The sequence below is a fragment of the Pyxicephalus adspersus genome, chromosome Z (assembly GCF_032062135.1).
Source record: "Pyxicephalus adspersus chromosome Z, UCB_Pads_2.0, whole genome shotgun sequence".
Taxonomy (NCBI): domain Eukaryota; kingdom Metazoa; phylum Chordata; class Amphibia; order Anura; family Pyxicephalidae; genus Pyxicephalus; species Pyxicephalus adspersus.
The window spans coordinates 81,265,691-81,287,495 of NC_092871.1; the positions used below are offsets into that span (position 1 = coordinate 81,265,691).

Below are 21,805 nucleotides of genomic sequence, written 5' to 3' on the forward strand. Positions count from 1 at the left end.
GTTCTTGTAATGTTGAATATGTTTCGCAGCTTTCAGAGTTGCATCATCAAATCTGATGAAGCAGCTTGGAGAGTTGTGAAACATCTTCAATATTACAAGAACAAGTCCAATTGAATGTGAATTACCAGATATACAATGACCTGGATAAATGCAAACCTCCACAGACACAGAACAGACTACTAAACCAGAAAATATCCACAAGTCTCCTGCTGACATTTCCCCAAAAAGTAAACGCTGTACTGAGCTTTGCATTGGTTCAATGGAGGGCTTTGACCCACATCACCAAAATCTGTTACGTTATACCTTCTAATTTTGAGAACTGGAAATATGGCAATGACAATTGCTTCTCTGCTTTAAGAGAGGCAGAGAAGGGATAGTGATGAGATAGGGAACTTGGGAACCTTAGGAATACATCCACGAGGAAAACAGAGGTTTATGTTTTGGTGATAATAAAGAACATTTTTGTGTTCATTTTTGCAGAATAATTCAGGCATATTTTAAAAAACATTATGTAGTTCAGCAAAATGCACAACATTATAGAGCTATCACTACACCCTGCAATTCTGTCAGTTGGGATCATGAAACAGTTCATGGACCCTGGTTAATTGCCCAGTTTGCTCTACCATAAAAACCTGCCCTGTCCCTGCCCACATTTAAGGTGCAAATACACCACTTGCTTCTCCAAAATTCAGACTTACCTCACCAGAAAACCACCACAAAAATGTGAAGGTCTTGAGATACATCACCAGCAGATAATGTCCCCACTGATTCCTATTGCCCATCACTTTCTGACAGTGGTGTCCAGGACAATATGAGAGTGAAAAAAGGACATAGAATGTTCAGTCCGATGGTAAGGAAAGGAAGAACAACGGAAGGCTTTTAAGAGGGAAAACACTCAGAAATAATCTTTATTAGGGTAGTGATGACAAAGAATAAAGCATATTGGGCAAAATTGAAGATATGTGTACAGAAAAGCTCTGAAGTCCTTAAATGAAATAAAAAAACTCATGGAGACTTTAACAACAGAAAATTGCATTAAGGAGTTTTGGGTTATGGTTGTTAATTATACCAAATTATTGAGATCAGTAGCCTAAAATATGTCAAGAAATGTGACCATTGTTAATGCTTCCCTTTAAAAAGTATTTGAGTTTTTAGCATTTTTTGTATGTTTTTCTGGACAGTTGGCAATACTGAGAAGTGACTGTGGAATGATTTGAAAGTGCAGGACGATTTGCGGGAGGCAGCAGTTGATAATGATGATATGTTCTTATAGCATACATATGACGTAGAGAAAAATACACTTTCAACGCATTGCTCTTTGGATGTTTGGCTGGATGTTCTCCCAACATTTGTTTACATTACAGGGACTGTTGCAATTTTAGAACCAAATCTGTATCTACATCTTTCCTCCTTAAAAGTCCCTAAGTCAGTGTCCAAATTTGCCTTGATCTTTTGATTAGGTTCATGCCAAAGTATAGCCATGCATATTCTTTAACAACACCCAACATTTTATGGTGGCTGGGAGGGGGATTCCAGATAGACCCTCACTATAGAAGTGTGGGCTAAGAGTAACCATAAAGTCAGTGTTTATGAGCAGAGAAAGGTAGGGAAAGATTACTAATTACATGGGAAGGGATTAGGAGCACTTTGCAAGCTGTAGTTTACATTCCCTTGTGAGCATAGCTAGTTCAAGTGTCAAGAAAATGAGTGACCTTCATTGGATTCTTTAGCAGGAGAGGGGTACAGGGGTAGGACTTGCAACCTATGCTGGGTAAGCAGTGCAGAACATTTGTGGAGGGGGCACAGTTTTGCTTTGTTGCCTAAATATTTACAGGTCTTCAAGTAAGTCCAGGTCAGTAAGTCCATCATATCAAGGATGGCAAAAGTACTGAGCTCTAGTTTTTAGACACAGTTGCCTGTGTCTTCTGTTTACAACACTGTCTTCTCACATTAATTTTCCACCAAAACATCACTGAGGACTATAGCTCTGATATTTTTGGAAAAATAGGGGATATGGGGATAGTGAAATGGAAATTTGACCAGGTGATTACTTTATCTTGCCTTGAAATAAAATCCACTCATGAACACACATACTATTTGTGAGCAAACCCAAATTTAAGAGATATTATAATTTACCATTTATGCTTTAATTATTTAAAGAAGTGAATAGTAAACCAATAAAGCTCCCCAAGACTAGAGATGATAGACTATCATGAGTGATTTCTAACACTAGTGTTTCATTACACCACAACAACATAAGAATTGTCAATGAATTTCAGAAGCTCCCCTCCATTAGGGCTTATGTATTACTACCAAGGTACCAATACTTTGGTAGTAATACAGAATGGACTCTGCATTTAATGATGACATCACTGGACCATTTATAAAATAAACCAATGAAGCAGAAAAAAGAATGTCTGAAAAAATGTTTTTGTTGCTTTGCTGGTGCATTCCCTCATAGTTTACTAGGAATACTGCAAAGTGTCATTTAACCGATGGGGTTGCTGACATCACATCCAAGATGGCAGAACCTGGAGTAGTCTTGGGGTTTTTTAGATGTTTACCCAAGGTAGACTTTTAGAGGTAAATACCATGCATAAAATATATTAAATGCTCATATAATCGTATAGTAAAATTGTAATAACCTGGTGACAGGGTCTCTTTGAGGAAAGGAATGTAATACTTTTCAAAGTACAGCTGAGAGAGTTAAAAAAGTAAAAATCTATAGATGGGGCAGTAAAATAAAGATATATGGTGAATATAAAACAACAGAAAGAATGAGGAATAAAAATGAAGCTTAAGCTATAAAAAAGCAGATTGAATGTACATAATTACCTGAAGGTTAATCTGTGTCCTCCACTCTCTAGCAATATTTCCTAATTATAGAGCTGCTGAAGCTTCACCTACCCTGGGTCACCTCAGATCTTTTTCCTTAATTGGAATTTTTACACTTGAAAATTTAATGCACTTTTATTGGTAAAGGCAAGCTCCTGTCAAAAATGAATTTATTAAGCCAAGGATTAGCTGCATGATTCTTCATTATGCAGTCTCGATCCTGCCATATAGAGGTGGCACAAAACCTTTGGTGCATAAAAACAAAACCTATATTAGTCTACACTGACAATAATTCTAAATGCTTATAAATGTCCATACTGCTTTTATATGAAGTTTTAGGTATTTATCAAATTTTAAACCAAGGTATGTAGCTGAGAAAAACTAGATAGGAAAAAAATGCCCCAAAACACACAAAAATGTCCAGAAATTCTTAATGCCTTATTTATTTCAATAGGGAGTTGGGAGTATTTGTGAGCCTTTATAGGTATTTTCAAGCATCTATGGGCATTTTCGGGTGTTCATGGATACTTATTTGCCATTTAGGTTTTTTTTTAACAGTTTCCATGAGCTTGGGGTGCCTTTACCACTTCCTCATGGTAGGGAACCATTGCCTCTGGGGGGATGCTACATAAAGCCTCATAGAGAATGGATGGAGACTGCATTGAGCAGTACTGGTACTTCATTTTGCTCCATTTGGCGAAGAGTTAACAACATTGACACTTGTCAGCCTGATTGGCACTTTCATTATTTATGGCATTTTACTTTCCCATTACTATATCATAGAGTGGCCTGATTGCTACTTTGTAGACCGCCAGATACTTTTCACAACTCTGAAAGTGGAGAACGCCATTGGACACAATGTGGTTCAGTAGAGTTTGTTTTATACACCATGAAAGCTACTTTTGCAGCAATATACACTTTAAAATTATGATCAGTTACTCCATTCAAGTAAAGGGAGCTTCTGAACGATAATGTAGGATAAATGCATTATGGTGATAAAAGCCTGCTAAAATCTGATCACCCTTGTATAAATATGGCATCAAAGATACAACTATCGGGTATGCAAAAATGCAGAACAGAAGATTTGGCAATCTGTTAAGCAATCACCACTTTAGGTTTCCTAGTTTTTTACAGTACTGAATATTAGTGTTGGTCAAATATCTCACTATTCAATTCGACAGCTATTGGATCGAATAGTGAGATATTGTTCGGGTGATCGAATGCCAAATGAAGTCAATGGTGGGATAATTCGGGTTTTTTTTAGGGACTATTAAGGGCAGAAACAATCAGATTTCTCTATCCAAGAACACAGGGCACTGGATGTGATGAATGGGGAAACTTGTTCCCATTCAACCTTGATTAGCCTGCAGCCTTGGCTGCAATCATTGATTAGCTCAGTGTGCAATCCCCGGGGCACTACAGGTTAATTAACCTGTAGTGCCCCGGAGGACGGCTGCAGTCACAGCTGTGACTGCAAAGTTCCCACAGTCATGTGACCATGGGAACTGAACTGCAAATGAACTCTGCAGTTCCACTACAATTCCGGGGCACTACAAGTTAATTAACCTGTAGTGCCACAGGGATCGCACACTCTTCTCAGTGATTGCAGATACGGCTGCAATCATTGAGAAGATGCCCCGCAAGTATCTGTTACTCTGTAAAACACTTTCCAGCACAGTAATATGATACATTTGTTACATTTTTCTTGCAGTGGATAAAAGAGAAATGTAACAAATTTATAATAATTATACTGTGCTGGAAAGTGTGTTACAGAGTAAGAGATATCATGTCATTGTGGGATAACCTGTAAAAAAAAATTAGTTAAATAAACACAAACACTCATAAAATAATTTAACATTAATTTTTATTTTTTTGTAACACATTTTTTTTACATTTTTTTTTATCCAAACTTTTGCCGTCGAATCACTTTTTTTTTGGAGTTGGGTCTATCCAAATTCGAACAGCCATATTCGAGTCGAATATAAGGACAACCCGAATTCAAACACCAACACTACTGAATATCATAAAAAAAACATAAAATACCATTTAATACTAAATGTGATAAAATACCTTTAAAAATAACTTTATTTTTCTTTTTTCATCCTTCATTGCTGTTTTATCTCTCTTGGCGTAGTTGCAGCTACTGTCAGTTTGGATGCACTCCAATGCTGTTTGCATGGAATTTCAAAGGGAAGGTCCTTCGAGGGGGACAACGATGGACTATGCCTGTGCATGTTTTTTGTAGAGGCCATTTGTAGTTCCCATTGTAAGCTCGTGTGATAGGGAGACAACACAGGAGCACAACTAGGAGACAAGCACAGAGCTTTGTCACCCAACTGCCTCAACAAGAACATTAATAACAGAATCACCATTTTTTATTTACATAAAAGTAGATTGAATAGGACTTTACATTTACCTGTTAAAGCTTATTTAGGATATAAGCTATTGGGTTTACATATGCATGAAAGTGCATTTTTGCAGCTGCAGATGCAGCAAACAAAAAATGTTTAAGACTTCTTCATCACACTAAAACACATTCATAAAGTATCTAAAAAAAAACGATTAAATAATGCCCCAGGCCATTTTCATACATACTGTGAAAAACCACGTGGTTGGTCGCTCCTGAGCCCATAGAAAACTATTGTTTGTCCAGGGGTGGCAAATTGCCCTGAAAGTAAATGTGTTTTTGTGCAGTTGCAACGTGCAATTGAGGTTGTGGTTCTTCCTTCGAAGGAGGAAAAGCCACCACACAGTCAAAAGTACCTTGTCCTTTTTTAGAAGTGTGCCACAATCCACAGCCATGTGCACCAAATGGTTCCCAGCTGAACCCATTCACTTGAATCACTGCAATTGGGACAATGGTTAAGCCTATGGTACAACACTGTCAACCACAGATCTGAAATTGTCCTTAGGAGGCTTGGAAGAACTATTTGCATGTTTTTTTCCAATTTATTTTATTGTGCACTGCCTTTCAAATGGCAGCTCATTTATATGTGCATTGGCTACCCTAAGAGGCTGCAATATGCATTATTAGGTAACATTTGTGGCTGCACAGATGTGAACCCAGTCTTAAAAACATCACTAAGACTTATATAATCTGTCATTACTGAACCCATTCTAAAGAAAAGTATATTAATTCTCACAACCCATTTTGTAGAAATTGTTGTCTTTGCAGATTACATTTTCATGCTCGGCATCAGCTTTGTGTATCAGTACTTTTCGAGCCAAGATAAAGAGAATACTTCAAATGCTTGACCAAAAATGTTAATTGTTAGAGTCGAGGCCTTTGGTGTTGGAAAAGGTAGCAAAGTTTTTGTTCCATGTTGCTCTTGTTATGAGGGATAAAAGGGGCAGGACTGACGGGCACTAAGAGAACCAACATGATGCCCCCATCATGATTTAAGGTGCTGGAATTGAATTTGGTTAGTGCAAAAAATAAAAAGATTATGGACAGTTCCAAATTGTGTTCCCATGGTAAACATTCCTACTACCAAATTATGTATTTCCATAAAGTCATCTAAACGCTATCCAAGACTCCTGGATGAAATATGTGTTCTGTGATATGATCTGATTCCAAAAGGGGTTTGTCTTTACTAAAACAAAACCATGTCATTGACATAAAATCATGCCTCAAGATATCCAAAGCAGGATGTATATCCCAAAATGTGCACTCCATATCGCCAATGTACCGACAAACAGACCGTAAAAAGCACAAACAGACCTTCTTATGTGGACACCAAAACAGACTGCCGCTCACTATAATCAAAGCCCAACAAGAAGAACTTTTATTTTTGTGTGTGTGGATATAATAGTCCTGGGGATATTTTGCAGGAAAAAAACATATTTGGAAGAACAAACATATGCTGATAGTTTGAGTTTTATTTTATCTTTATTTGGCAGGTGTGGTGATAGAAGCCACATGTCACTGATACCCAAAGTCATTTACATGTATTATATTTTGAAAGGGGAGGAGGATGTAAGAGCTGAGCTTGGTGTGTTTTGCCTGTCTGCAAGGAAATTACATCTTTAAACCTCACACACAAAACCCTGGAGCAGCCACTGCTGAGTCCAGTCCTGCAGACTAAGGGGGGCAGCAGTAGGGTGGATGCAGCCTCCTCCTCCTCCTTCTTCTTCTTCTCAAACGCAAGAATTGCAAGTCAAGAGGCTTGTGAAACAATAAACTTTCCTGCAACAAGGGACAGTAACTTTTGGAAACATTAAAAAGTTTATAAAATAACTTAAAGTGATCGCCTGGGAGGAAATCATTATTTGAACCCATAAAGAACAAAACAAGGTAAACTGAACTTTTTTCTTTTTATGTATTTGGGAGGAAAAATAAGATTTTAGTCTGGTGATGATGCCAAACAAAAGCTTGTGATGCTTGGGTACCATGCAAATGCCTACATTTCTTGTGAGAGGACCATTTTCTGCAGATGCTAAAAGCTTGGTATGGGTGGGTAGAAGAGTTTTTATAGTGTTTTTTTTTTTTTGCAAAAAAAAAAAGTGAGAAATATGGCTATAAGGCACCCAAGACAACCTAAATTGCTCAACTTTTTGTTCAATTCAGTGAGTGTTTTTTTATTCTTCTGGTATGTTTTCACAAAGTAGAAGCATCAGTTATGAAGTTTTTTGAGCAGACTTTAAAACTTTGACAATTGATGCTCATCTTCAGGTGCGGGATAATGCTTATACTAATTGCAAATGCTTTTATTATTTCCTAAAAGATGCTAGGTTTTGTACTTTAACATATTATATATATTTTGAATAGACCTATACACAGGTTGGTACAGGGACAAACCTTCTTGTCCTGCAGCTCCTGGGTTGCAAGTTCATATCATGGCCAGGATGCCATCTGCATAGAATTTGTATGTTCTCCATGTGTTATGTGGGTGTTCTCCTATATGACCCCAAAAATATTAAAAGGGTTATTGGTTTCACCTCCCCCCAACTGACTTTAGACTTTTTTTGTAAGAACTTTTGATTGTGAGGAAATAAGTGTAATCAGCTGCATAATATATTGCCACCACATAAATACATGTTGATTTGATCACAGCGCAAGAATACAGAAGTAGCAGCAAAGCAATCATAATCACTCAAGCAAATTTGCACCACGTTAAAGTTTTTTTTTTCAAATTGGAGTATAGAATCTTAAAGAAATATAGTGTCCACAAACAGAATTGGAGTGGAGTATTCACAAAAGGAATTGGAGTGGAGCATCTACAACTACTATGTCTGCATGGAACAAGTAGCTTCTTGCAATCATCTAAAGATCTGAAGCCTGCTACAAATTTCCATTTTTATGTTGACATTTTTTGCATTTACAGCAAAGTGATAGATTAATAGATGAGACAGAGTATCAAAGTATATGTCCAGCTGTCTCCTATTTGCATGTATCATGGATTGATGGAGTTATTTCTAAGGGTGGCAGGAGGCTTACTGACAGTTCAGTTATATGGGTTGCCTATAGGAACATCTTGAAAGAATGAATGAGCCAGCAGTGAGATCTCAGGACCATCTAGTAGAGTTTCCAGTTACCGCCTGCGGAGAAGCCACAGGATTGCAGCCCTGACTTGACATACACTCAGCTTTTTGTTAGATGGATACAGGCAGCACAAAACCCACATTGCTGGGTGCCAGTTGTTCTGGGAAGGGTTTCTTACAGCAGATTGCAATATGTAATTGTCAGCAGTTTTGTATCATTATGTGTCAGAGTTGATCAACCAAGAAAAGCCTAGATAAGGTTCGATAAAGACTTCAGGTCATCTTCTGTTGAATCCAGAATCATATGCAGCCCCAATACAATAGTAACCAATCAAGCATCTTATTTCAAAAAAAGAACAAATTCTGTCAATGCAAAATGAACATAACAAAGAGTAGTAATCCACATCAATCCATCAAAGATGGCATCTCATCGTTCTGATTGATTTGACCTAATGGTACCTGAAAATTGGTTCGTTTCGAAATGTTATCACCTAGAAGGTTCTGATCTGCCTAGGACCCGATCAGATCCCTTTGTTTAGCCTTCAAAAAGATTTCCGTCAAAATGATGAAAAACTGATGGAAATGCTGTTTCATTTTATCATGCATATTTGTGATTTAATAGCGGTTATGGTCATTTTTTGTCATTTAATGTTCAGGAACGTCTAGGAGCTAGGAATGTGCCCTGGAGTGGTATGAGAAGTGGTGGTTTCAATATTATTTTGCAAAGCCAGTATTTTCTGCTCGCTTTGTTCACTGGGCATTTACCTAACAATAAACATATTGGTCGGTGATATGTTTGGAAGAGTAGAATGAAATATGAAGTTAATGATGCTGAGATCACATAGGGACAACTTTATGATGAGAAGCTCAAAATTGGACAATAGCCCATGGCAACTTTTATTAGTTAACCTATTAGTATAAAGTGCCCGCATGAAAGATGGTTTGTGGTGTGTTGGGTCACAACATTTTGCCTGTTGCTTTTTTAACTCCATGCAAACCAAAAACTGGAATAAAAATTGAACTTTAGCCCAGTTGGGTTGAGCCAGAGTGTTTTACTCTAGAATTCTGGATATATGCCTAGAACATGGCTGAAGGCAGCAGCATCATCATCACAACCACCATTTTTAAACTTCCCAGTAAGGGTATATATTCTAAATGAAGGTAATATAAAGCAATCTATTGGTAAAATACCCTAATAGAACACCATGTTGAATTGGAAAATTGTGGAAATATATTGAAATAATGGGTCAGTCTAAATTTTCATGCATTTTTATACAAAATGGACTGCTTTGGTTTATAGTAAAACGTACAAAAACTTTTGGCTGCCATCACAGTGTCAAAGACAAACTAGAAACTTTCTTCTTGGCTTCTACAATAAAATGTACATTAACATTCCAAGCAATGAAATTCTTGCCAGATATATGTGGGGAAAGTATTTGTTTCCAAATCATGCAATTCTAGATGGAGGCAGCCTCCCTCGGACAGGATTGAATTGGACCCCAGGGTTCCTCTAGAGCAGTGTTTCTCAACCAGGGTTCCGAGGAAGCCTAAAGTTTCTACAGAAATTGCTAGGGGTTCCTTGGGCAAAAGCAATTTGTGCCTCTCTAGTCAATTTAAGTGATAAAAATGATCTTTTTGGCTATCTGTAATGGTGAAATTCTTCCCACAGGCCAGCAATGAAGGATACACTCTTCCTAATGATCACTAAAGTAAGAAGCAATCTTCTCAGTGGCTTCCCACTAAAAATCACACAAATGTTCCTTGAGCTGTAGATATAGCAAATATTAACAGCTGTTCCTTAGGACATTTCAGCAGTTCCTCCACGTTGAAAATGGTAGGAAAAATGTTCAAGAGGATATTAAGAACAGGTTTTGTGTTATCAACACCATCTATGAGTAAATGCCTAATACCACATTTCAAAACTACAGCTCAAAAAACTGCCTGAAACCACTAACAAATGAAGCAATATTTTTCCATGTGTTGTACTATTGTAGTGAGTCCTTTTTATGCAATAATGACTCATTGAGTCTGATTTATTGAGCAAACTTGGAATGGATTTCTTAAAAATGTTTTTCAATCCTGGACCAAGTCCAAGTTCCAAGTTTTCTGGATCAGCCCGATTCCCCCATGATAGTCTATCTTCACCAGTCTTGGAGAGCTTTCATAAATCATGAATCATTGTCTGTAGTAAATTTGCACACAGTTGGTCTTTAGCCTGAGCAACCTGCACAATTACACAGGACACTGTTGGAATGATGGGTGCCAGAAAAAAAGTAGCAAAACTCTAGTGCTGGGAATAACCAGGGAGAGTTGGGTTGGCTTTGGCATGTAGTGGGTAGAGTGGTGCAGCATTAATGGTGAATCACTTCCTGTATATGAGCAGAAAATGAGTCAACATTTGGGGTGCAGTTAGGATGTTTCTAGTGGCTAAAACTAAATATGTCTTTATATAAGACCTTGTGTATTTATTTAAAACAGGGGGGTTGGGGCCTAGGAAAGGGAAGTCCAAAACGTAATTGTGCACAATGTGTTGTAAAACCCAACACCACCCCTGGTTGCATAGTGGATTTCCCAAATGTCCCTCATTTGGAATGATCCCTCCATCCCTAATCTCTTTTTAGCTTTTTTGCACCTTTTAAAGACCTATAAAAAAATATTGGCCACCAATAGTGGCAACTGTTCAAGATAGACTTCCGCCCACTATCCTTTTCCAAGATTCCCTCTTGTTTGCTGTTGAGTCTGTGGGAAAAGTTTCCCAATAGGACACAGATGGAAAAAAATAGACAGAAATTCTAACTATTCCCTACTTTATATTTAAAACAATTGTTTTTGTAGATACAAATTTTAAGAGACGCAATCATGGTGGAACTGTTGAAGTAATTGTAATAATCAGTTTTTAACTGTTCATTATGAAATAGCTATATTCCCCCTTTTTTGGCTTTATTTATTTTGAAAGCTGACAGGAGGTCATGGGTCACTAAAAGTATGCTGCTTACTTCCCATTTTACCGCCTGAACTGACTGCACTGCACCCTTAGAAGACCGGGAAACAGTATGTGGGGTTGGGCAGTTGTCAGACAAGCTGCTGTCAGAATTCTGGTAAATCAACTATTGACTCAACAATATTAACTTGAGATTCCTTTTAAAGAAAAAATCTGAACAAACAGCATGGGAGGGAATCAGAGATGAGGAACAAGCAGAATGCCCTTGATTATCTGCCCTGCTAGTGGCCTACTCCTGCATCTTCTTTTTAGGGGCATCTGCCCCATTATCCCCTTAACGCCCCATGATGTATTGAATCCTCTGTGATACCCAGGGATGTAAGTGTAAGCCATCCTGGAAGTCAATTACCTGACGTAAACCTCAATCCAACCAACAAAAACCTGGTCCTGTCCTACCAACACGCACTTTCTGGTAACTTACTCAGTGACGTAGCCCGTTGTGGTTCCTATTGATCCTTTCGGACCTTCTAATTTAATGCACTCCAGTAAGTACTTAACACCATGGCCATCTTCTCGACTATACAGACTGGAGAAACTGACATCCTATCCATGGAGTTTCTTTGCAAAGCATTAGCAATTATCAAAAGTTATTACCTATATCTGTACTTTCCTTTATGTCTAGTAGTCTTGATTTCCTTTTTTTTTAGAGTATTGTATTCCTAAATCTATGATAGCACTCCTATTGTCTCAGTTCCCAGAGCTCAGGTCAAAGAAGAAAGCCACTGGTACCCAGATGAGGTTGATATTTCAGGTTTGGAAAAATAGGCCACAAATAGTTCTTCTGTGGGTCAACATCCTAGTTGGCATCTCAGAATCAATTTTTGAGACCCAGCATTTAAAGTTTGCAAGTATTCTCAACTAATATTATACCATAACAATAGAAAACTAATGTTTGCTTTCAAGAAGAATAACAGATAAGAACTGGAGGGTCCTAATAAAATATTGTAGACCTCTGACAGTATGTATTGGGTGTCAGAAATGGAAGCATGAGTTTGGGTATAAAAGATAGGCAGTCAATATCTGGTTTTCTGGCCATTCACTTTGATTAACATCATCGTCTACCAAAGCTGTATTCTCAAAAATAGATGGAACCTCACATGTAACTATATAATTCAAGCAAGGGAACAGAAAATAGTTGAGGTGTTGTTCAACCAGCATTTCTCAACCAGGGTTTCTCTATAGGATGCTAAGGGTTCCATGAGAAATAAGCAATTTCTTGCTCTAAGGCAAGTTACCATTGGCACCAATTCTCTATCTGTAAGAAGCATTTTTCCCAATTACCATCCTGCTCATGTACTCTAAGTGATTGATATAGTGATTATTAGCAGTGGATACAGCATTGCAAGAATCATTCCACCATTAAAAGATTGAGAAAGGCTGCCCTATATAATATATCAGCCTTTCTTGAATTTTTTAACAGGAGGGGACTCTTGAAACTATAATGACCACTGGTGTCATACAAACTGACCCAGGAGGCACAAATTGCTGATTTCTTGAGGAACCCCAAGCAACCTCTAAAGGAACACTGGTTGAGAAACGCTGAGCTGTATCAATCCCAGTGTCTGACTGGATTTCCTAAAAAAAAGGTATAATATGTGACTGATACAGATAACTATAATGATAATAGATAGTTTGTGAACATTCCACACTTTTTCAGTTCTGGGAAGACAAGACAGATGACAAGAAAGCCTTCATGATAAGCAGAGATGTCATGGTTGATTTGACTAAGGTATTCTAATCTTATATCCTTTGCCAAGATTACAGACAAAATCAGAATCAAGCAAACTCAATCTCATTTTAGAATTTATGAAAACATAATGAACCAACCTTATCATGAGGATTTGTTGGACACATCAATTCCCTGTTGATGATCTGGATTATGAAAAGTAATATTGCCATAAAGGCAAACACTGGGAAGGACAGTACCAAAAATCAAAATGTACATTGTAACAGTGTTAGAAAATATTAATTTTTTTTTGTTGTACTCTTTTCTGTAAATGTATGGCTATACATAGAAAGAGAGTTGTAGGGGGTTTCAAACATGTTGAGAGTAGCCAGGAGGTTCGAGAAATGGAACCATCTAATCCTTCTGTTGGTCTGTGCAGTTAAAAAGAAGCAGTTTGCTTGTTTTTCCATTACTTACTCCACCAACATTTTGGGAGAGTAGAGCTGGCTGTCAGGGCAGGATAGGAGGGGGTTATTTAATTCTCTCCTAGACTAAATAAATATTTGACTACGTATATTGTAGGACTTCAGCTATATTAAAAGCTGTTTATAGTTCAGCTTTAATTACTTGGTTTAGGGATTTTAGGGAGTGAGTGTTTTCATACCTATGAATTGTGTTCCTAAAGTCCACTGCCACTTGAGGGTGTTTACCCCAACCAGGGTACATCTGATAAGATACCATATTTATCCCAGGTTGGGGTGCAATGAAATGTTACTTTGCACGTAGTTGGCCACAGCGGTGTAATTACCCCTTCTGTGATTCCTGAAGCAACAGGGAGGCCCAGAAAGAAAGGGCTGGTATTTGTTGCCCTTTTAAAGGTGCTTATTGCTGCCTATGCCCCTGCCAAAGTGGGTAGCGAAGGGATGAAGAATGTGACTGGGTAGACAGCATCCATTTAGCCTTCCCTCGTGTCCCACGAGGAACAGGAAGGCAAAATTTAGACCCAGAAGATAAGAGCCTTTTCCCCATGGGCCAGAGGAGAGGGATTGGAGAGGAACACAGCAGAAAGCACACTTTTTGGGATAAGTTATAGGGGAAACTATGTTTTCAAAGAAGTAAGTTTCTGTTCAGTGTAAAGAATGTGTGTTTATTGTGTGCGTTTGCAAGTATATGTGTTTAGCAAATATGTGCATGTGTGTTAGTTTATGTTTATTGTTTTAGTGTATATGTTAAGTAATGTAGCGCGTATGTGCATCAGTTTCTGTTTAAGCATGTAAATATCAGTGCGGGTGGTCAAGGAAATTGGGGCCATAGCTTTTGCAGCAGCGCTGGCAAGTGCCACTCGTCCCCTTTATCTTCAAGTGGCAAAGAGGGCATCATTAATTTCTAGTTTTAGCCTGATTGGCTGCCTATAATATTTTCCAGCTTTATTGGGTACCATGCAAAGCTGAGCAAAAATCTACCAAAATCAGCTAAGCTTTAATTTTGGCTAACCAAAGACTTCACTGGTTGTTGATGAATTTCCTATACATTTGAAAACTTTGTTGGTCTAATGTGGACTAAACCATCATAAATTACTGCAATAAAAAGCAAAATAGTATTAAAAAAGAAAAAAATAAGGGACCTGCATGGTAACAATAATGTATTTTACACATTTATGCAGCTATATGAACTCATCCAAACTCCTGTAGCTGGCTCAAATCCAGATGATTGTCAGGCCAAAAAAACTATTTAAATTTTTCATCTGATTCATCTATAACTAGTAGGTTCAATCAATGAGTTTACAAAAAAAATTTACCTATCATAGAAAGTAATAATCGTAGAATATACAAAAGCTAATCTATCATGCTAAAGCACATTAGACATATTCCTCCAGCTCTCCTTACATCCACACAACCCCTCTACAATTTTGTGACTGGTTTTGAAAAGTATAGGCTACTATAAAAACCTGTTTTTTACATTTTCTTGCTGAACACTAGAGGGCAGCAGAATGGTTGCAATATCATGTCCCATGATCCTTTGCAATGTGCATCATGCATGTGGGTATAAAAACTTGTAGTCTCAACAAAATGAGGTGGCTACAAATGAAGCCATTGTGAATGAAGCATGAATTGTAGCCACACGCATTAAGGATATGTAGATTGATGCAAAGGACAAAGGGGATTTAAGGGGATTAATTGAACACATAACAGAGGTAAGGAATTATTATTATTAAACAGGATATATATAGCGCCAACATATTACGCAGGGCTGTACAATAAATAGGAGTTGCAAATGACAGATACAGACAGTGACACAGGAGGAGGAGACCCTGCCCCAAAGAGCCTACAATCTAGAAGTTTATTATTAGGACATAAAACACATTTTTTTATTTGACATTAGTGATATATTTAGGCTGACTTAAAGACACACATCAATGCGGCTCTGTAATCAATAACACATCAAAAAGCAGTGTAAATAGCTAAATTTGGCCTTGTATAAGCTTCTTGCATCTCTCTGTACAGTGGAGTTTAAAGGGGGAGGGAGAAGCATCCCAAAGAGCCAATCAGGTGCACTGCACTGCAAGGAGCATGCTCAGAGGACAAAAAAACATATTGATGGGTGGTCTGTGGGGGACTGCATGAAGAATAGCTGAGCCTGCAGACGGCTGGATAGGTAAGTTGTCAGCCTCTACTGGATGTGATTCACTAAAAGCAGCATTGCAAAGTGCAATTTGCTAGCAGATTACATGCAACCATTTCTTTACATTGTGCATTACAAGTGGCAATGAAAGGTAAATTCCAAGCCTGCTTTCATTTACAGATATGTGGCTTACTGAAAACATTTTACTATATAACATAGTCTCTTAGATACTGACGAGGTAATAACATTTCCCCTTTAGTTGACACTTCTATTAAATGTTTTTCTAAATGAAGATGACTAGCTGATAAAAATGTAAGGTAATTTTCAATTTTAGAAACTGAACTCTTTGTCTCACAGAAGTGATAGTTTTCACAATGGAGTAAAGGCAGCACTACCCAAGAAATGATAATTGTGAGGAAATATGTGCTATGAACGTGTAAACGCTCCAAAGCAACTTCTTGCAACACGCTGGGATGTGTCTAAATACCAATAACATCAGATATATACTGTCTGTCTGGCTCCATTTATCCTTTTATGGATGAAATATAACACCGCGAGATTGTTATCTCTTACACAAGCCAGAGTTATTTGTAAAAAAATTATAAAATTTATACTGTAGATACATATACATTCTGTACATATATATACATATTGTATATATATATATATCCATAATCTCTCTTTCTCTCTCTCTCTCTCTCTCTCTCTATATATATATATATATATATAATGTAGATATATAGGATATATGTACAGTATATTGATGTACTTTTATATATATATATATATATATATGTATATACATGTACTTATATATATATATATATATAGTGTATATATAGGAATATTTAAATACTTTACAGCGCTGTGTAATATATTGGCGCAATATAAATACAGTTTGATAATAATAATATTAATAACACTGGGAAACGCATTTTTTGTTGAGTTAGATCTTACACTTGTTTTTTACTAATTATTGGCTGGTGAATCCAGAAATAACCCCAGTTTTTTGCTCTCACATCCAGTTTTTACGATATTGGGTATCCTCCATTTTTGTCAAAAAACATACAAATTTTACATACAATGAAAAAATAATGAAGTAACATGAATTTACTGTTTATTTAAATTTTTTTGTTCATACAAAGGATTTAATATTACTCTGACATTTACAGTAAAACATTTATGAATGAATCCGGTAAGACATTAGGATAAAAATTTACGCTTATAGATTTTCGTGGAGTGTTCAGTGTTAAAAAAATCCCGCCGGATGCTCCAACAATAGTCAGCCATCATATGTACATCCCATCTACACTAATACCGTCCTTCCATGACCTTCAAATCTTGGTGGAATTGTCCACCTTGCTCATCACTGACTGCACCAAGGTTTTCCGGGAAGCTAGAAAGATGGCTATGCAGAAAATGCACCTTGATGCTCATATTGCAACCAACCATTTTGTAGCTCTTCAAGAGTTTCTGGACAATTTCTGTGTAATTATTTGCTTGTGTGTTTCCAAGAAAGTCCTTGACAATGGCTTTGAATGATAACCAAGCATTATTTTCGACTTCTGACATTGTCCTGATGAAATGTTTATCTTTGATGAGCTGCCCAATCTGTGGACCATCAAACACACCGGCCTTTATTTTGCCAACTCCTTCAGTTGGCAAAGCTTTAACAAACTGCTTCATCAGACCCAGTTTCATGTGCAGAGGTTGGAATATAATATTCTTTCAATCAACAAGTGGCTCATGTAGAATGTTTGGATCACCTGGTTCTAGGGCAGATCTTGGAGGCCAATTCCTTTCCACCCAATGCCTCTCACGAGTTCTGCTGTCCTACATGCACAGATAACAGGGATACTTGGTGTATCCGTGTTGCTGACCAAGAAGGAAGCACACCATTTTAAGGTCAACACAGATGACCTAATTGTGTTGGTGATATTGTAACAAGTCAATGACTCTCTTTATGTCTGCATATACTTCACAAAGAGAAACTGAATGGCCAATTGGGACTGACACAAAGATATTGCCATTGTGAAGGAGGACACACTTTAAGTTCCGCTTTGAGCTATCGATGAATAGTTGCCATTACAGATTGGAATTCCCATTTCCTCCATTAACCCCCCTAGCGTTCTAATTCTGTCATTTTTTGATGCAAAAAGTGATCCTATTTTTTTTGCGTAGAAATTTTTGTTTATATTGTGGGCCTGTAATTCTTAGGATTAACTCCCGGGTATAATTATTATATTTATTTATTATATTAGAATCATAATTTATAAAATAATACATAATTATAAACCATTATTATAAAAAATAATGAAATATTAGCCCAAAACAATGCAATTTATCCAAAAAAAAAAAAATTTTATCAAAAATTTCCTTCTGAAATTTTCCAAACAAGGGTGCAATAATATTGATAAATAATAATATAAATTATATGCAGATTTTAGAAAAAAAAATTCAATTCAGGAAGTGATTAAAAAGTCATTAAAAGGTTAGATCAAGGTCAGGGCTAATAGCGTGCAAAATGTAAATCAGGGCACTGGGCAATGATGCTTGGTGCACTACAATGTGTATTTATACTTTTATTTTATGTTTTGATGTGTTTTTACTTTAAAAAAAAATTTAAAAGCAGATTACATAGTAATCTGCTTTTAAATTTCCCGCCCCCAGAATCCATCACTCCACCGCATCATCCGGAAGATGTCACACATCTTGCCGGGTGATGCGGTGGGGATGTCCCCGCCCTACTTCATTCCCCTGCTCGCATCTCCCGGAGGCTGATCTCTGGATGATGCGAGCAGGGGAGTGAGCAGCGGGGACATCATCCCCTACTCCCGGAGGGTGAGATCAGCCTCCGGGGGATGCGAGCAGGCAGTAGATCCAGGGGCTGCTGGCAGCGGGAAATCTCCGCTGGCATCACCCTCTGGATTTACTATTGGTGATCGCATCTGCAGTTAGATGCGATGCACCAAGCAGAAATCCTGCATGGTGCATCGCATCTAACTGCAGATGCGTGCATCGGGGTGGTGGGGACCCGGGCGGTATTTAAAAGCAGATTACTCCGTAATCTGCTTTTAAATTTCCCGCCCGGCCACGCCCCCCGACGGAGAAGCGCCCCGCCATCACAGCGGGATCGTGAGATCGCTGCTGGAGCGCGGGGATAAGGTAAGAGGGACCCTCAATTTAAAGATGGCCTCATTTTCAGCCATCTTTATTGACCAGGTATGTGCCCAGGAGTTTATTCAGCCCCAAGGTATGCCAGGTACCCTGCCTGATCACAATTTTCCTATAAATCCACTTAAAGGAAAACAACAGTCAGTATTTTTTTGATTGTGAACTTTAAAGTATGCGCCAATAACCTTTCATAAATTTTGTTTAGTTTTTCTTTGCTTGTCAATATCTCCATATATGTGTTACTAAATGATCTTTCAATTTAGATATTGTCCTTTTCTGTTCTCTGTTGAGGTGACAAGGTGGAGGGTTGGGTGGGATCAGTTCATGCGACTGATTACATGGAGTAGGGACCATTATATAGAAATGCTTCCCCCACCATCCCCATTGTAAAAACATTCCTTATAGTCATGTCTCCTATCAGCAGTGCAATGATTGATCAACTCAGCCAGTCTCCCACTTTTCCAACTAGTGATTCATGACTAAAGAATGCATTCACTTCAAGATAGGCTATAAAATATTTAAAGATTTAGTATACTGTCTACAAAAGTCTGAGGAACTGAGACTGGGGCTACGTTAATCAGGATAAACAACAGGGAGTTAAATTCTCTTTTACAGGCACTCTGCTTAGGACCCAGTCACACAAATGCAATGAACTGACATTTACTGTTTACAGTGAACTTATAATAATATTGTATATAGAAAATAAAAGACTATAAAAAAAACTGTTTTTTAGGTTTTACACTTCTTGGTTTTTGTCAAAGATATCTACTGTTAATATGGCTAAATAACTCAAACTGTATTTTTTTTCCTTTTTTTGGACTACAAATGCTTTTAATTGGCACATCTCCAATACATTTTTAATTAGTACAATCTCTTCCTAATTTTACTTAAAATGTTAATGGAAACTGTTGAAATAGTTACCTGAAGATCCCATGATACAATGTTGTGGCTTTTGGAGACATTGTGCAGTCATTTAAAACCTGAATGATGAAACTCTTTTAAAATTTCTTGGTAGACTTGTAAGCATCCACAATCTTTACTCTGAGAGCCTTGAAAAGTTCTTTAGACCTTGGCTGGTGGTAACTCCAATAACAAAGAGCACACCAGACTAGGCCTTCAATATTGACCTTGGAATGATGGTACATCATTAAGGAAAAGAATACCAGATCAGGCCTCAATTTTGATCCTGGCATGGTGGTACATTAGGAACAAAGAGAACACCAAACCAGGCTTTCAGTATTGACCTTGGCCTGGTGATACAACAAAAACAAAAAGAACACATGACCAGGCCTTCAATATTGACCTTGGCTTAGTGGCACATCAATAACAAAGAAAACACCAAACCAGACTTTGAATATTGATCTTGGCATGGTGGCACATGACTAACAAAAAGAACACCAGATCAGACCCTCAACATTTATCTTGGCATGGTGGCTTATCAATAATAACGAAACACCAAACCAGGCCTTTAATATTGATCTTGACATGGTGGCACATGAATAACGAAAAGAACACCAGATCAGGCTTTATTATTGATCCTGGCCTGATAGTACATCAATAAAAAAGAGAACACCTAACCAAGCCTTCAATAATAACCTTGGCCTGGTGGTATATCAACAGAGGTGTTAAAAAAAAGAAGAGATACTATCCATGATGTACCCACCTTACTTCACCCTTGCCTATGTGTCACTCAAAGGAGAAGAAACTTTCCTCAGTGTGACCTCATGATACCAGAACCCACCCACTTTCCCATTGCAGGTCTGAGCCTGCATTGGGAAAGTGGGTGGGTTGTGTTCAGAGAGACAACCCGCCCACCGCCTTGAGCCTGCAATTCCATATCGGAGACGTGGTCCGTGGCTCAGGCCGTTGTGCCCCCTCAGCAGGGTCCTTCTCCCGACCTTGCAGGGAGGCTGACTGGCCAGAGCTGCGGACCACCAAATAATTCTTTGCAAAATATTAGTGGACACTCGTGCTCATTCTAGTAAAAAGTGAGCTCTACTGATTGGAGAGCTCTAGCTGTGACTCTGCATGGGCTTGTGGAACTGCTAAAAAGACCCCTACAATAAAATGCCAAAAAACATGTTGTTGGAGACCCTAGAGATCAGTTAGCCGCTATATAAAATGTAAAGTTTTTTTTTTTTTTTAGTTTAAATTGAATCTTTTTATCTGATTTATTGGACAAATACAGATGGATTTTAAAGCCACATGGCATGAAATGGTTACCACTGTTGTCTTGCTGTGCAATATTCCTGGGTTTGCTAACAGTCAATGAGATTGGGCTTGCTGGGTTTGTTCATGTTGGGTGGTTTTCCTTTGCGTTTCCTCCCACAATACAACACCACACTGGCTTGCTCCCAAAATGGCTCTTCTGTGTGACTGTGGTGAGAAGATTAGATTGTGAGTTCCATCATTGCTGAGGACAAATGTGTATGGTTTAATGTTCTTTGCATTACTGTGGAAAAAGCATCAGTGCCATAAAATGAGTTTTAGAAATAAATTGATTGTAAAATCTAACTAAAACTTTTTAAAAATATTTGTGTCATAGAGGATGGATAGATCTTCAGTCAAGTTTTCTTTACTAGGGGTGTTCATGGTTTAATGATTTAGTCTATGCTCCTACCTAGGTGACCATACAGAAAGTGAAATCCCCACCATGGGTCCATATGCATTAAATCTGCCATCTGGTTTTCCTTTTAGTATTGCACAGTTCTACAGGCACTACTTCTTAGTTGAAATCACTGGCTGCATTTGAGGTTCTTTCCAAACACAACAACCCCTGTCAATATGACCTTATTGAGTTTTAGGTTAAAGAAATTCTGCAAGTTCTAGTAACCTCAAGTGATCAACCTGATGACCTTCAATAGGAACCCATCAGTTTTTAAACTTCCTTTTTTGTAGTGCAGAATAAAAATGGACCATGTATTGGTTGCTAGAGGCGACCAGAATTTTTTGTTAACACTCCCTACAGGGAGGAAGTGTTAAAATAAAGCAAATCTAGAGGAATCTAAAGAGTGAAAACAGCTTGA

The 21,805-nt window shown here is 37.8% G+C and overlaps 1 protein-coding gene across 1 annotated transcript in view; it reads left to right on the plus strand.

Moving 5' to 3' along the window:
* Nucleotides 1-6,868: 6,868 nt before the first annotated feature.
* The window catches only part of BGN (biglycan), a 60,778-nt gene continuing 45,841 nt past the window's right edge, over nucleotides 6,869-21,805 (plus strand). The window contains exon 1 of the mRNA XM_072431801.1: nucleotides 6,869-7,129. The gene's annotated coding sequence lies outside the window, so the exon portion shown is untranslated. The remainder of the gene's footprint in view (nucleotides 7,130-21,805) is intronic.